Genomic DNA, 14,217 nt, shown 5'->3' with positions numbered 1-14,217 from the left:
AAAGAGGAAAAAAGAAAACTTCTCCGCCTTTTGGCTAAGATCAAGTGTAGTATCTGTTCTTATCAGTTTAATATCTGATACGTCATCTATCCGATGACAATATATTAAATGGATTTTTGGCACTAGGAACTGGAATAGAAGCTTGCTCCATCCATTCCATGCATCGACCTGGTATTGCAGTACCTCCAGGAATGGTGCACCAAAAAAAACAAAAAACAAAAAACAAAAAACAACTAGGACCCACCTACTTGAAGCCAGAAAGGACATACACTTATGATCTAAATCCAGTATTAAGTTCTTTTTCCTCAGAAAAAGACCATTCTATGAAAATAGATTGGGTAAAGAAAAAACCACAGTCAGAGGGTCTCTGTATATTTTTTTAGGGTACCAGGCATTTGAACCACTTATGACTTTGACTTAAATTGCATAATTTCTAGGGGGTCATCTAAGCTATTGTTTTAAATAGCATCCATTATACACCAACCATAGAGACAATTTTCAAATTGCTTCCAACCATTTTTTTTCGGGGTCCTATCCTCTATAAGTAATTAAGGGTTAGCAACTTAAAAATTAATTTGAGGGGTCTAGCCATGCATCTGGCTTAATGGCTACCATAAATCAATCCCATGAGATCAAATCTCTTTACAGAAAAGAGGCTATTTAAAAGCCAGAATTCATTTTATTATTTTCCTCTTCGGGAGCCAGCCTGCCCTTAGATCCCAACCTCAGAGCAAACTTGAGCGACAGGGAACGTGGTAGAAATGCAGAACCACAAACCCTCCAAGCTCTTTGGGGACCTGCTGTCATGGCCGAACCTCAGCTCAGGAGAAGTGGCCCTAATCCCCAGACATGGAGAAAGCGAACAGCTTCCCCCCGACAAAGGGGCTTTGCAAATACAATCAAGTTAAGGCTTTCAAGATGAGATCATCCTGGATGATGCTGTCAGGCCCTAAATCCAACAGCAAATGTCCTTCTTCTAGAGAAGCAGAGGGAGGGAGGTTGAAGATGGAGCTGAGGAGACCTCGAGAGATGGGCTGAACTTGTTCTCAGGTCACTGTGGGAGAGCAAGGCTAGGGAAATTCAGTGCTCTTGGAGCTTATCCCGGGCTGTATCTGGCATCCAGATGTATAAGGCATCCATGAAGCAAGAGCCTTAACATCACAAAAATTCCTGCATGTGTAGTTGTCTGCATTAGAATGAGCACAATGAAAATGATCTCTGGGGAGCATTTTGACAGGCAATGTAGTCTTGTGCCTAGACACAGAAGGGGCACTGGGTGCATTCCAGTGGGCCTAGAAGATATTTCCTCTCCTGTCCATTATCTGCTGGGCTATTCATGAGTCACATAGAGAGTGAGTGATTGACACTTTGCCAAGGCTAGAACTCCTGAGATTGACCAGAGAAACATGTCCAAGCATGGCAAGGAAGTTAATTCTGGAGGCTGAATGAGTCCCACTTACCATTTTTTTCCAGCTCTTTGATTTCTGAGGACTATGTAAAGGCAAGGTTTATTCAGTTAATTGAATTTGGGTTTTTCACTGTCCAGTTTGACAGTCCTCAGCAGGACCATATCCCTCCCATGCCCACATCAGCAAAAGGCACCTACAAGCTAAAAGGCACACAGTTTGAGCTCCACCTAGCCAATCCCCATATCTCCCAGAATCACAGCCCCTTGGAAAATAATAAAGAACTAGAAGTTGGCCAAGACCAGCCACAGAGTTGAAGCTGGAGGATGAGGATGAGGATGAGGAGAACCTTCTAGACCAATGCTTGTGAGCTTCCTTTGTCGAATCCTTCAAGAATCCTTTAGAATCCTTCAAGGGTCTATATAGGGTAGCGGGGCAATGAATGAGTCCTACTCCACACCACATACATGAAAGCAGTTCCTGGGTGCACAGAAGAGTTTGCACTACTGACCACTGTTCGTCTCTTTCTGCCTCTTTAGTGAAATGAAAGAAAACCACCTTATTGTTATTCCTGTAGTAAAGTTCTTGTTCTGGCTTTGCATGGTGGTAACCTAGTGTTTCAGTCATATGTTTTTGTAACAGCCAACCTGTGTGTCTATATGATATTCACTACTAAAATACCCAATGAATTCCCTTCACTGAGTTCCTCATGACTAGGGGTGTGTATGGGACCCACTTTTGGCCCATGAAAATAGGCAGAAGATGAACATGATATTGGAAGAAATCATTTGACTCTTCAAGTGTAGTAAAAAAAAAGATGAAATAGAAACAAGACCAAGAGCATAGATAAAGGGAAGAAGGGAGAAGATAATAAAAAGAAGTATTTAAAGAATAATTGAAAGAGAATTACCAACCCTTTCTTTTTTTCTTCTCTAACTGGAGTGCAGATGTGATAGCAAGAATAAATTTAGGTGGCCATTTTACAGTCTTGGAGAAAAGATTCAAGTAGCCATGATAGGATCAGCCCAAATGACATTGCAAGGGTGAATGGCACCTACAATTGTACATGGCCTCCCAAACACCTGAGAGTCCATGGAGCCCTCTACCTTCTTGAGCTCTTTGGAAATTTGTGTGGCTTCACATACCTAGTACTGATGACCGGACTGAGAACATCAGGGCTGTGTTTCTTTTCTGCATCAAGGGAGGTGAGATCAGAAAGTCAACACCTCCATCCCTCTCTCCTTGTCTTAAGTGTGCATATATTAGAAAAGCATTAGCAGCATGGTGGAGAACTCTACTTTTGTGGCCTGGCTACGTGCTTTCTTACCCAGGCACCAAGGATGTGGGGCTTACTTGTTATAGCAATGCAGTTTCACTCATCCTGACTGTGATGGGTCATTGTAGGCATCCAGCTCATGCTGGAGTCATAGCTCCTCCAAAGAAGGGAGGTTAGTGTGGATTTTGTCACAATGGAAAAGCACATCATTCATCAAAGGGGCAACTCCATATCTAAATCACAGATATTGGAGCTGCCTAAGTAAGGGTGAGGCAGAGTGTTTCTTATAACAAATGTGAGGACATTGCCTGCATTATGAAATTTAGCTCTAGTTAATGGAAGTGATGATACTGCCTAATTTCAGTGAATGATTTTCAGCGATTGCCTCTCCAGAATTCTGTGCCCTGGTTCATAGTTTCAGAGGGTGAACTGTTGGTAAAGTATATGCACAAGTGTCTTCAGAGGAATGGAGGCAATTTCATGACCCATTACACTTTGCTCACAAATGGGGAGAGGATGGAGGGACCCTGAAATGGAGTTGACTGAGGTTTGCCAACTTTCCGGCTTTCATAGCAGACCAGGAGGCCATAGTTGAAGAAAAAAATATACTCTGGGGCTGGTTAAGTGCTTATTGAGTGTCTACTATATGCCAGGTCCTTTTCTATACAGTTTGGAAGAACAGAATTTATGCCTCAGGAGCTGTATGTCTAACAGAAGGCAATGAACTTGGGAAAGACAAACAGGTTGTTTGAGGGCCAATGAGAAAATCTCAAAGCCAACTGCATGTCTGGAGAAAAAGAAAGGAAAAAGGTCACTATATATATTCCAAACCAAGACACATAAACTTTTTGATCATCTGACCCCATATACCTCTCTAACTTTCTCCCCATGCCCCCATTTTGTGCATGCTCCTCTGACCCACAAGAATTTCTCAAAAAATCACTATGTTCTCTTCCCAGAACAGCTCTGTTTCCCTTTTCTCTGTGGGTTCCTTTCTTATTCCTCTTTGTCTGTGAGGTGGTTCAAGATGCCAACTCTTACAAGAAGACTCTGTGGCCTGTCCCTAGCTTTATGCTTTTAGTGAAAACACTTTGACAATGTACCTGTCTCACTTCTCTTTCCTTCTCACTTTCATAGAGGAGTTGATGGCAAGTCCAGAGGTAGAGGGTTTAAAGGAACAGAGGGAGGGCCTGTGTTGGTGTCTGGGGTTCTGGAGGAAATGGGCAGTGGAGCTAAGATGAAGGAATGGCAGATGTGGGGCGGATATGTACCTGGAGGGTTGTGATCCTGCTGTCTGGTAAATATATCGAGGTTGAGGCCAACCAGGTTCCTCACTCTTGCAGAAAATATTTTCTGCTATTATCAAAAGGAGGGGTGATGAGAAGGAAAAGCATGAGCATAGATTAGAATGGAAGGTATAATATTAAGTTATGGATAGTCACACAGATACAGAAATAGTTACATGTATGCATATTTCCATATGATTCTAGAGCCATGTGACTATATACATAGAATAATATATAGACATGTTTAGATAGTTAGATACTATATGTATATTTGTGAATGGACTTGCTCTATCTTTTGAGAGTCCAGAAACCCAGGGTCAGAGACTTCTAAGTAATTAGCTCCCAAACAACCAGACCTGAATTTCTGGGTACAAAAGACAATGTTGTAGCAATGCTAACTCCTAAACTTGAGGGTCTCTGAAGTGCTTATGTAAAAGAGGGTTCTCATTTGGGGATATAGGGCCATGGAGCACCTGGGTGATGAGATAAATCACACATTGTGAATACACAAAGTAGAAAGAGGTTCAGTGAGAGGCATCCAGGGCTAACGTGGGGGTCAAACTGAGGGGAGATGTTCTTGATTTTGTTCTTGCAGATGTTCTGAGTGTGAAGGAATTGTTGACTAATTCTTCCAGGAATGTCTTTCTAAATGACTCTCCTGGGTTAATCTGCACAAGTTGCCAAGGGTAGTAGGGCAATGGTGGAAATTAAGACCTTGCTTATATTACTTGACATTATTTTTTGCCTTGATATATGCCAGCAAGTTTGCTAAGTGCCTATGCCCTTTGTTTCATGATGTCCCCAAACCAGTTGTGGGATGGGGACTTGTGAACCTTCTCTGAGGGAAGAAGAAAGAAAGGGTGTATGGAGAACAGAAGACTTGCTCCAAGTCACATGGTAGAGAGCCAAGAACTGTGACTTCAGCCCATTTAACAATGCTTCTGGAACTTGTATTCAACATTTTGAGGTTCTAAGGGGGGAAATTTTTCTGTTATTTTGTATTCAAAGAGGCAGGAAAGTAAGAGGCCAGCAAGTCAGCAAACAAAGGCTTCAAGAGACTGCTCCTATGATTGACCAAAGAGACCTAGACATCCTATTAGTTTCTACACATTGAATTCAATTTCAAGAAGCATTCTGTTAGGTCTAGCTACAAAAGACAGAGAGAAGTTTGTCATTTTTTAAAATTAAACAGCATCCTGGGTCTGTTGTGAGATCGCTCTCCTCTCTCTCTCTCTTCTCTCTCTCTCTCTCTCTCTCTCTCTCTCTCTCTCTCTCTCTCTCTCTATTCTAGCCTTAGATGGACAACTGGAGTTAGGTGGATGCTGCACTGAGAGTGGAGTGAATGAGGAGATAGGATAGGAAGTGCTGTTTAATGATGGGGAGAAAAAAGTCTATGAGGAGCTGATTAAATAAACTCAAGACTCAAGAGGCAAAAGAGCCCTCTTAGGCTAAGTGATGAGGTGCCTTCAGCTCTGAAAGATTCTAGAGATGGAGCAAGATTGCCTTTGAGAGACTCTCTGGGCTGAAGGCATAGTGGTTCTAAATCATGAAGAGGCAGGAGAGGCCAGGTGGGAAGAATCTAGGGAGGTCTGCAGGAAAGGATGGTAGATATAGTCCAACAAGGCTCATTTTCAGTCATGAGGAGTTGGTGGAGTTTAAAGAACTGTGTCTGGTTCTGAAAGCAAGAAGGGAATATGAGTTTTTAGCAATGAGTAAAAGAAAATATTCTTAATTCTCTCAGGTAATAGTAAAAACAAATTATTAAATGGTGCCCATTTGGGACAAAACGAAAAGTGAGTTTTGGCATGTTGCCACGGATAAAAAAGCATTAATTAAAACAGTTTGAAAATTTTAGACTCACTATAAAATGAGTAGACATTATCTATATGAACAAAAAGTAATTTTCTAATTCTAAAAGGGTGTTTTCTCTGGGAAGTTGGGGAGGTCAATAAGGACTCTGGTGAGTGGGATGGTGGGTTGCTTTAGTATAGACTTTTCCCCCCTTTCCTTAAATAAAAATTAAAACTTAAATTAGCAACAAAGAAACAAAATATACCAGTCAACAAACTATAAACTGTCAGTGCCATCAGCTATTCCCAAGGGAAACCCTAGGATTCCCAGATTCCCTTGCAGCTCTGTCATCATGTGATGCATTCTGGCCAGTGAGAGGTAGCAGAAGTGCATGCTGGGCCAGGACTCAAGGCTGCAATTTCTTAGCCATAAAAAGTTTGAGCCATGAGGTGGCCTGGAGGGTAGAGATGGTGGGTGTGCTTAGAGGCAGAATCTGATGTCAAGGACATGCCCTCTTGGTGTCTTTTTTATAAGAGAAACAAACTTCACTATGGTTCTGCTACATGTAGCTGAGCCCAGTTCTAAATGACACAGAGACACATGAAGGTATTGACTGTATCTACCATGTCTTAGAACTTCCAATATAAAAATAGCTGAGGCAAAAATAGAAAGAAGGGGCTAATGGTTAGTCACAATCAGAGTTAATTAGTTTCCTTCTCCACTTCTTTATTTTAAGAGTCTTAAAACACAGAAAGGCATAAAGTACAATACCATGACAGTCTGTACACAGACCATCTGGAATTGCCAACTGTTAACATTTGGTCATATTTTCTTTGACTTCATCTTATTCAGAGAAATAAAACATTAGAAATGTTTTATTGTTTTTATCTAGCCTAAGTTGCTTGACCTGTCATCCATCATTCCATATTCCATCCTGACCAACTTTTCTACCACCCTAACCTCCATGCCAGTTCTTTTGGGTCATCTTAGCCATATTTCTCCAAGAATAATATATAAATACATATGTATATAGAAATGGTCTTTTAAGTGCTTTGTCTCACATGGGACATACCCTTATCTAGATCCCCTACATCTGATTCTTTCCCCCATATTCTGTTCTTAGACCACACACTTCTCCTTGTTGAAGATGTTGCCCTTGCTGTTCTTATATTTTATTTTATTTTGGCTTTTGGGCCACACTTGGTGACACTCAGGGGTTACTCCTGGCTATGCACTCAGAAATCACTCGTGACTTGGGGGACCATATGGGACGCTGGGGGATCGAACCGAGATTTGTCCTAGGCTAGCTCAGGCAAGGCAGATGCCTTATGCTTGCACCACTGTTCAGCCTGCCCTTGTTGTTCTGATCACCTAGAAAAGGGCCAGGGATTTAGAAGGAGCTCAAGCTATGTGGTCAGGGTCTCCCTAAGACATTTAGTATTGCTCTGAGTTGTGAAAGGTTAGATTGCTTCCTAAGATTTAACAAGGGGGTTAGAAACACTTGGCAACTAGCCAGAATAAAGAGCAATGACATCAAGAAATGCTGACTGATTATGTTGATGAGTGGTAAAATAGGACATGAATTATATTAAAGTGTACTTTTTTGGTTTTTCATTCTATTTTGCACACATTTGAGGGATGTATAACATTTTAATTTAGTTATTTCCCCAGTGATACACATTTAAGCAATTTCCAATTGATCACCCCTCCTTTTCCTTTTTTCAAATTTAAGATTAATCCTTCTGCTTAGTTCTATAGTTATTCATTATTTTTCACAAAGAAAAATGCAAAATAATTCATAGGTACTTAAATTACTTTCCCTATGAAAAACAAAAATCGTAAGTAGGTCAGCAATATATTTTTAATGCTACAATTTACATCCTCAAAGTAGTATGTGAAGCTAATTCATAGTAATCCCTACAGTAATTTGAAGACCCACGAAAATAAGTAGTATGGCATATCAGTTAGAAAATACGCAAATTAAAAAAAAACCCTACTTCTTAAGGAAGACAGTTTGCTTCTGAATGAATAAAAAATCATTAATCATTCTCTAAAGGAATAAAATAGTATATATTTAGCATGTACAGTTTAGTGTTTTCCTTGATACACTGTACATCATCACTACCATTAAGCTAATATCCTCAGTTACAGATAATTCTCACGTGTGTCTGCTTATGCACATGCGTCAAATTTCCTGCCTGGAGCCCAGTGTTACAAGATTGATAAGCCAGGAACAAGACAGAGATAAAGAGTCATTATTTCAGTAAAGCACCTGAGACGTCCTCTCAGAACAGCAATGTGGAGCCAATGGGGGATGCTGTGGGCTATGAGATCTCACACATGTAAATTTATAACTCATGCATCACTTCACCAAAACAATGAATAATTCATTCCTGGGCAAAGATCTCTCTTGTATGAAAGAGACTTGACTCTTACTCAACTCACTAACTTCATCTTCCACCTGCCCATCCAATACTTTTGGGTGACACTATATCAACTCTTTTGGTAGATACTAACCAACAAAGAATGAAAAGTTTTCATTACTGTCTTAGCCATGTGGCTGGAATCCAATGAATATGTTTGCTGAGACTTGAAAGCTATGTGGCCAATGTCCTGCTAGGCCTGAGTTGAGTTAGAGTTGCGATGAGTTGGGAAGATCTAGATTATTTGCTTCTGAGATGTTTCAATCAATGAAACAAATGGGGTTAGGAACACTTGGCAATTAGTCAGATTAAAAAGAGATGACATCAGAATATTTTCCCAATATGAAATCAACAAAACACAATGTATTTTGGCTATATATGGCATCACAAATAAGCATATGTGTTTCCACACAAATATACACAGAGACATATGTAAATGCTAGCTCTAAATGGAAGAGATTTATCTTGGCTATGCACATATAAAATATATACTCAAGTTTTTCTGGTTGGGTACAAATTTAGCATGAGACAATGGAATGAACTGAGAAGCTCAAGAACAGAAAGTGGATCCTAGTCTAGTATGGTAAGTAATGGTAACAGCAGCTGGGTTTATTCAACTGACGTTAACTACAAATTAAAGGCATCCTCAAGTGAATTTTTCTAATAAACTACAACGATCCTTAAGAAAGAAGTAACCGAGTCTCAGAGAAGTCAAGTAATTTATCTATGATCAGGCAGATAAAAAGAGCCAGAGATAGAGCACAAATCCTGTCATCTTTGGCTTCAGAAACAGCCACATGCTGTGTTATTTTCATGCCCAGCAGATGGACTCACAGTTGTATAGACCTGAATGAAAATCTGGCTAATCCAACTCTTGGGGGGATCCATTGGTTGGGGATGCAAAATGAAATGACATATCTTGTCATTAATTACAACTAGACCAAATAATATCCCCATGAGAGCCCATAAAGCCTCAAACTGATGGCCCACATGTGTGTTGTTCTCACTGCCACCCTCCAGCAAATCATTCCCCACCCAAGAGGAAGTTGCAATAGTCTAGAAAGATCTCAGTGGATTTTAGAGTTCCCAGTCCTGGTCCTACTATGTGTCAGTGGAAGGCACAAAAAACCTCAGAAGGTTTCTCCAACTGTAGTGACATCAAGAGCTCATGGTTGCTTCAAGGGTTGGAACTAGCACATGAAGAGCCTAAGCACAATGTCCAGCATACAGCAGGATCCAAGAGATGGTAGAACAATACCAAGCTACTGCCAATCATTTGCTAGCTTCCTGGAAGCAGTTTTCTTACTCCTCACAGGAATTCCCCACAAGTAGTGTGAGACTCAAAGGGGACTCAGGACCATCCTTGCCCTCCCTCTGGGAAGAAGTTCATTTTTCTTTACACAAAAGCACCTTCTACTAATGAAGCCAAGGCACCTATTATCTGCTCTGATTCCATCTGCCCAGAGGGAACATTGGTTACTTTTTAATGTTTATAATCTGTCTCATTTGTTGATAGGCTCTACCCATATGTTACCCTGACAACAACAGAGACAAATTCTACCTCTTCTATGACCAACTTCTCTAAGAACTAGTGTACTGATTGCCACAAACAGGGTTCTCTAGTTCAAATGCTGAAAGCAGTATCAATGAGAGAGTGACGATTAGCTAGAAGAAATGAGAGACCAGTGGCCGAGTCCTGCAAGCTTCTTGACTCCTATTTCACAATCTAATCAACTTTGTGGTAGTGTGACATTCATGGCTGGTGATCATAGGATGAAGGATCTGCCATGTCTAGGACATGTGAGAAAGGACTTGAATGAAATATAGACACTGGAAAAATGACAGTCGTATATGGCTTCCAATAAAGCTCACCAATGAGTTTGACAGCTCAATCAGAAAAACAATCCCAGGAGAAAGAAAAGTGGAGTCGACATCTGTAATTAATATCCATAGGGAGAGACAGACTTTGGGATTAAGCATCATGAGGAAGAAACAGATCTGTTTTTGTTTTTTTTTTGAACACAAGGAAGGTGTGGGCAAGATGTATGGTCTAACTTTGGCCCTGCCATTTGCTACTTTGTAATAGTTCCTGGTAACACATGTCTTTCCTATTTTTAATACTATTTTCATCCCTGTTAATTTGATGTGAGGGGAGAAAGCAAATCCTCCCAAATGTCGTGATCTCACCACTTCCTCCTGCTGATGAGCAAGAAAACCAAATTCAGGAAAGAGTCAGCTGGGTGTTTCATCACAGACCTATGTGAGGTTGCAGAGGAAGCAGTGCTGACCTCCTTGGGGGTGCTCATACTTGCATGGTTGACTCCTCCCCGCTCCTTGGCATCTCTCTCTTGAGAGAGCTGCTCCAAGAAGCATGAGGCTCTGTCTCAACTTCTTACATTGTGTCATCTATGACTAGAGTGAATGTTGAAAAGTGTCTGTGAAACCTGCCTGTCTAGCGAGTGTCACTTGAGTACATTCCATTGGTGAAGGTAGTCATAGAGTTTGAGTACAAGGGGAAGGTACACAGTCCCTCAATGAATTGGGGGACATTTGTAATTCCCGTGACTACCTTTGATCAAACCCTTGTCTTGCCTCCTGTCCATCTCTTATCTACCACCCATCCTATAACCTGCAGCGGAAAACTTATTTTCCCTCAATGAAAACATGTTCAGGAGCTGGAGTGACAGCACAGTTGTAGGGTATTTGCCTTGCATGCAGCCTATTGGGGATGACCAGGTTCAATGCCTGGCAGGTGTGACACAAAACAAAACAAACAAAAAAAGAAAATATGTTCAGATCATGTTTCTGTCTGAAAAGTCCTCAGGAACCCTCAAATAGTTTCTTATGTTGTAGACTTCTCTCTCTTCTCTTGTGCTATACCTGCCTTTTTTGTTTTTACATGGGTTTGGGGGGCCGGAGCAGTGGCGCAAGTGGTAAGGTGTCTGTCTTGCTGGCGCTAGCCTAGGACAGATTGAGGTTCGATCCCCTGGTGTCCCATATGGTCCCCCAAGCCAGGAACAATTTCTGAGCACATAGTCAGGAGTAACCCCTCAGTGTCACCGGGTGTGGCCACAAAAACCACCCGAACAAACAAACAAAAGAAAGGGATTGGGGTTCTCTTTGATTTCTATCCCTTCTTTGTTATCATTCTTGGTGTTTTTAGAGGGCTGATACTCCTTATCTTTCAAACTTGAAAGGAGATTGGACATTCAGTTTGGACCTGAATTCTACATCTTCAAATCTCTGAATACATAGACTGTATCAGAGATACTTATGCAACTTAAAATGGGCCAACAGTCAGACATAGGACTTGGATTAGAATTACACATTAATGATGTTTTGATAAAATTGGAGGAATGGCTGGAGTTACTGAGGACATAGGGGGCTACATTGCTGTTTGGTACCTTGGGGAAAGTCAAAACTACAGAAAATAAAGTCTTGGAATCAACTAAGAAAGACTTGACCATTAGAGCATCTATATCTGGCCGTTCCTAGTCTGTTGGCCTTTTAAGTAAATGAATCAACACAATATATTTTCTGCTCTGACTCACTGGGACTGAAATTCTGTGACTAGCAACAAGAGGTCCTAACATGTTTGCCTCTCTTTATCACCCCGACCATCTGGAACTTTCAAGGCCAGTTCTAAACCTGGGTCTGCTAGAGCTTCCGTCCCAGTCACACTTGTCTGTTTTCCCAGCTGGTACATTATATTCTTAATCTGGGCATAGAGACTGCTTCTGTCGGGAACAAGCATTTCTGGGTTGCCCAGAAGAATCATACACTCAGATCTCAAGACTGGGCTCACTTGGCACTTTCAACTCCGGAGCTTTCTGGATCTTTTCTCTGCCCTCTACTCCCTTACTTCAGAGCTATTTGTTTTGCTCTCAATGTGCTTCTGGTGTATTTTACTTCTCTTTCTCCCGGGATGGAGCATATTATATTGCGCCTTGCATTTGGGAGACTATTTTCTTTTCCGGTTTACTCTGATTTCATTAAGGACCTAGCTTTGCTGCACTATCTTTCATTCCCAGAGTCCCCGGCCCAGCTCCGGACATGCAGCCAATTCTGCCGATTCCGGGGGGAATGATGACATTTTTATCCACAAATAGATGTTACGCTGTGGTCTGTGCCCCCTCGCGATCTAGACTCTCCTCGCAAAGGATCGCATGACAGCCACCAACCATGTGCACGGCCCCTTATCTGCTGCAACCCCAGGAGGGTCTCGGCTCTGCTTTAAAAATTAATTTGTTCCTTAATTAAGAAACATGTTTGCTTCTAATGAGCGCCTCTTCTATGCAATGTAAATAGAGCGCCAAGGACTAAATGGCTTTGCTTAGCTGGCTGCGCGGCTGGGAGCTGTCCAATGAAACCCTTTTCAGTGTCTCCTCCAGGAGACTGGGGAATAGGCAGAACATGCGGGTTTGCAGAGAGGAATGACAGAAACTTCAGGAGAAGGAATTTGTCAGCTCTTAATACCTAGCCAGCAAATTAAATTGCTGCTATGCAAGAACATTAGATCAGTGGCAGAATTTCCTCATATGTGCAAAACCCCACAAATTTTTAAAGACAAGAGTTGATTCCAGCTCTGTGGCTCCAGGTCATGGGTCCTGCAATTATGTTGGGGGAGGGGTAATGTGCCACCTGCATGGAATAAATGGGACAGGGCAGGTTTGCAGCAGGCACTCAAGAAGGCAGGGAACTAGCAGGAGAGTAACACGGAGACGAGAAGCCCATTTTCCTATACCAGTGGTATAGGGAAAGCATGTACAGACCTACTGATGACTCGGGAAGAAATAACCAAGGCTAATGGAGGTGCACCCTGCCCATGGTGTATTCGGGGAGCTGCTTTTACCTTGGAATGAGTCACTCATCTGGACCCTCTCATATCCCTAAGGCATGTGGGCCCCAACTCCCATGCTCTTCTGACCCTGGCAATGCAAAATACAAAAAGCCCAGAGAACTTCCTGCTGCGGAGTGATTTTCAACAGGGATAGTGAATGATTGCATTAGTTGTGAATGAACCGATCAGCTTTGTGTGCTCAGTCTGCATTATCAGAGAAGGAAATTTGGTCTCTTCAACAGTGGTGTGTGTGTGTGTGTGTGTGTGTGTGTGTGTGTCTAAATTTTTACTTAATGTTGGTCATTGGGTGTTCAAAAGCCTTTGACTTTGACAATTTTTTTTCTTTAGCCATACCTGGTTGTGTTCAGGGCTTACTTCTGGCTCTGAGCTCAGGGCTCATTCCTGGTGGGCTCGAGGGGACCATACAGGATATGGAGATCAAACCAGGGTCAGTTTACTTGCTGTATTATATCTCCAGCTCCAAACTATTAGACATTTTTCAATAGGCTAGTGCTGGCCCAGAAGGTAGTGGCACCAATATTCCCTGGACTGCCTTCAGTTGGAGAATGGCATGGAGAAAGCAGAGTCCTCAGGCCAAGGATCTGGCACCTTGGAAGTAGATAGACCTTTCCTGACTTGAGCTCTTACATGGTAGGTAGAAATGGCTGACTCAGAAACCCAGAAACCAGGCTGATTTTCTGCTTCACCTTTCTCATGTTTTGGGGTATAGACCCTACCCATCTCACCTCCTATTTGTCAAGATTCCATGTTCTGCTTCCTAAAGGCCATAAAAAGAACTGCTTTTAGCAGACATTGCAGACTGCAAGGGAGTAGAAGCTGGTGTAGCTGGGATGCAGTAATGGTCTCTAGTGAGGACTTTTGGAGCATAGCTATTCAAGGAGTATGTCCTGGGCATAGACTCAGGTAGAACTGAATAACTGGATGTGGGGCCACCTACTCCCAAAGGCTCGGCCTGACCATTGACAACAGAGAAAGTATGATGGAGATGAGTTGAGGACTCACCACCTGCTGGGCATTACCTGTCCATCCACCTGTGTTTCCTCCCACAGGGGTTGTGGCAGCTGCTAACTTCCTTGTGGCCAGTGCAAGAGAGTGGAGCATCCCTTCAGGGGCTGGTCCAGTTCTCAAGTTCTGCTTTCTTTCAACAGTCAAGTTTTCCCATGAATTGAGTACT

The 14,217-nt window shown here is 42.0% G+C and overlaps 1 protein-coding gene and 1 non-coding gene across 2 annotated transcripts in view; one reads left to right on the top strand and one right to left on the bottom strand.

Moving 5' to 3' along the window:
* The window catches only part of CDH13 (cadherin 13), a 733,255-nt gene that overhangs the window by 131,863 nt on the left and 587,175 nt on the right, over positions 1–14,217 (bottom strand). The window lies entirely within an intron of this gene.
* Positions 15–205, top strand: LOC126028902 (U2 spliceosomal RNA). The gene has a single exon (XR_007502587.1). It is a non-coding gene; the product is annotated as a U2 spliceosomal RNA (small nuclear RNA).

The sequence above is a fragment of the Suncus etruscus genome, chromosome 14, assembly GCF_024139225.1.
Source record: "Suncus etruscus isolate mSunEtr1 chromosome 14, mSunEtr1.pri.cur, whole genome shotgun sequence".
NCBI lineage: Eukaryota > Metazoa > Chordata > Mammalia > Eulipotyphla > Soricidae > Suncus > Suncus etruscus.
Note: the sequence above shows the minus strand (reverse complement) of the source record. Positions and strands in the feature narration are given on the sequence as shown.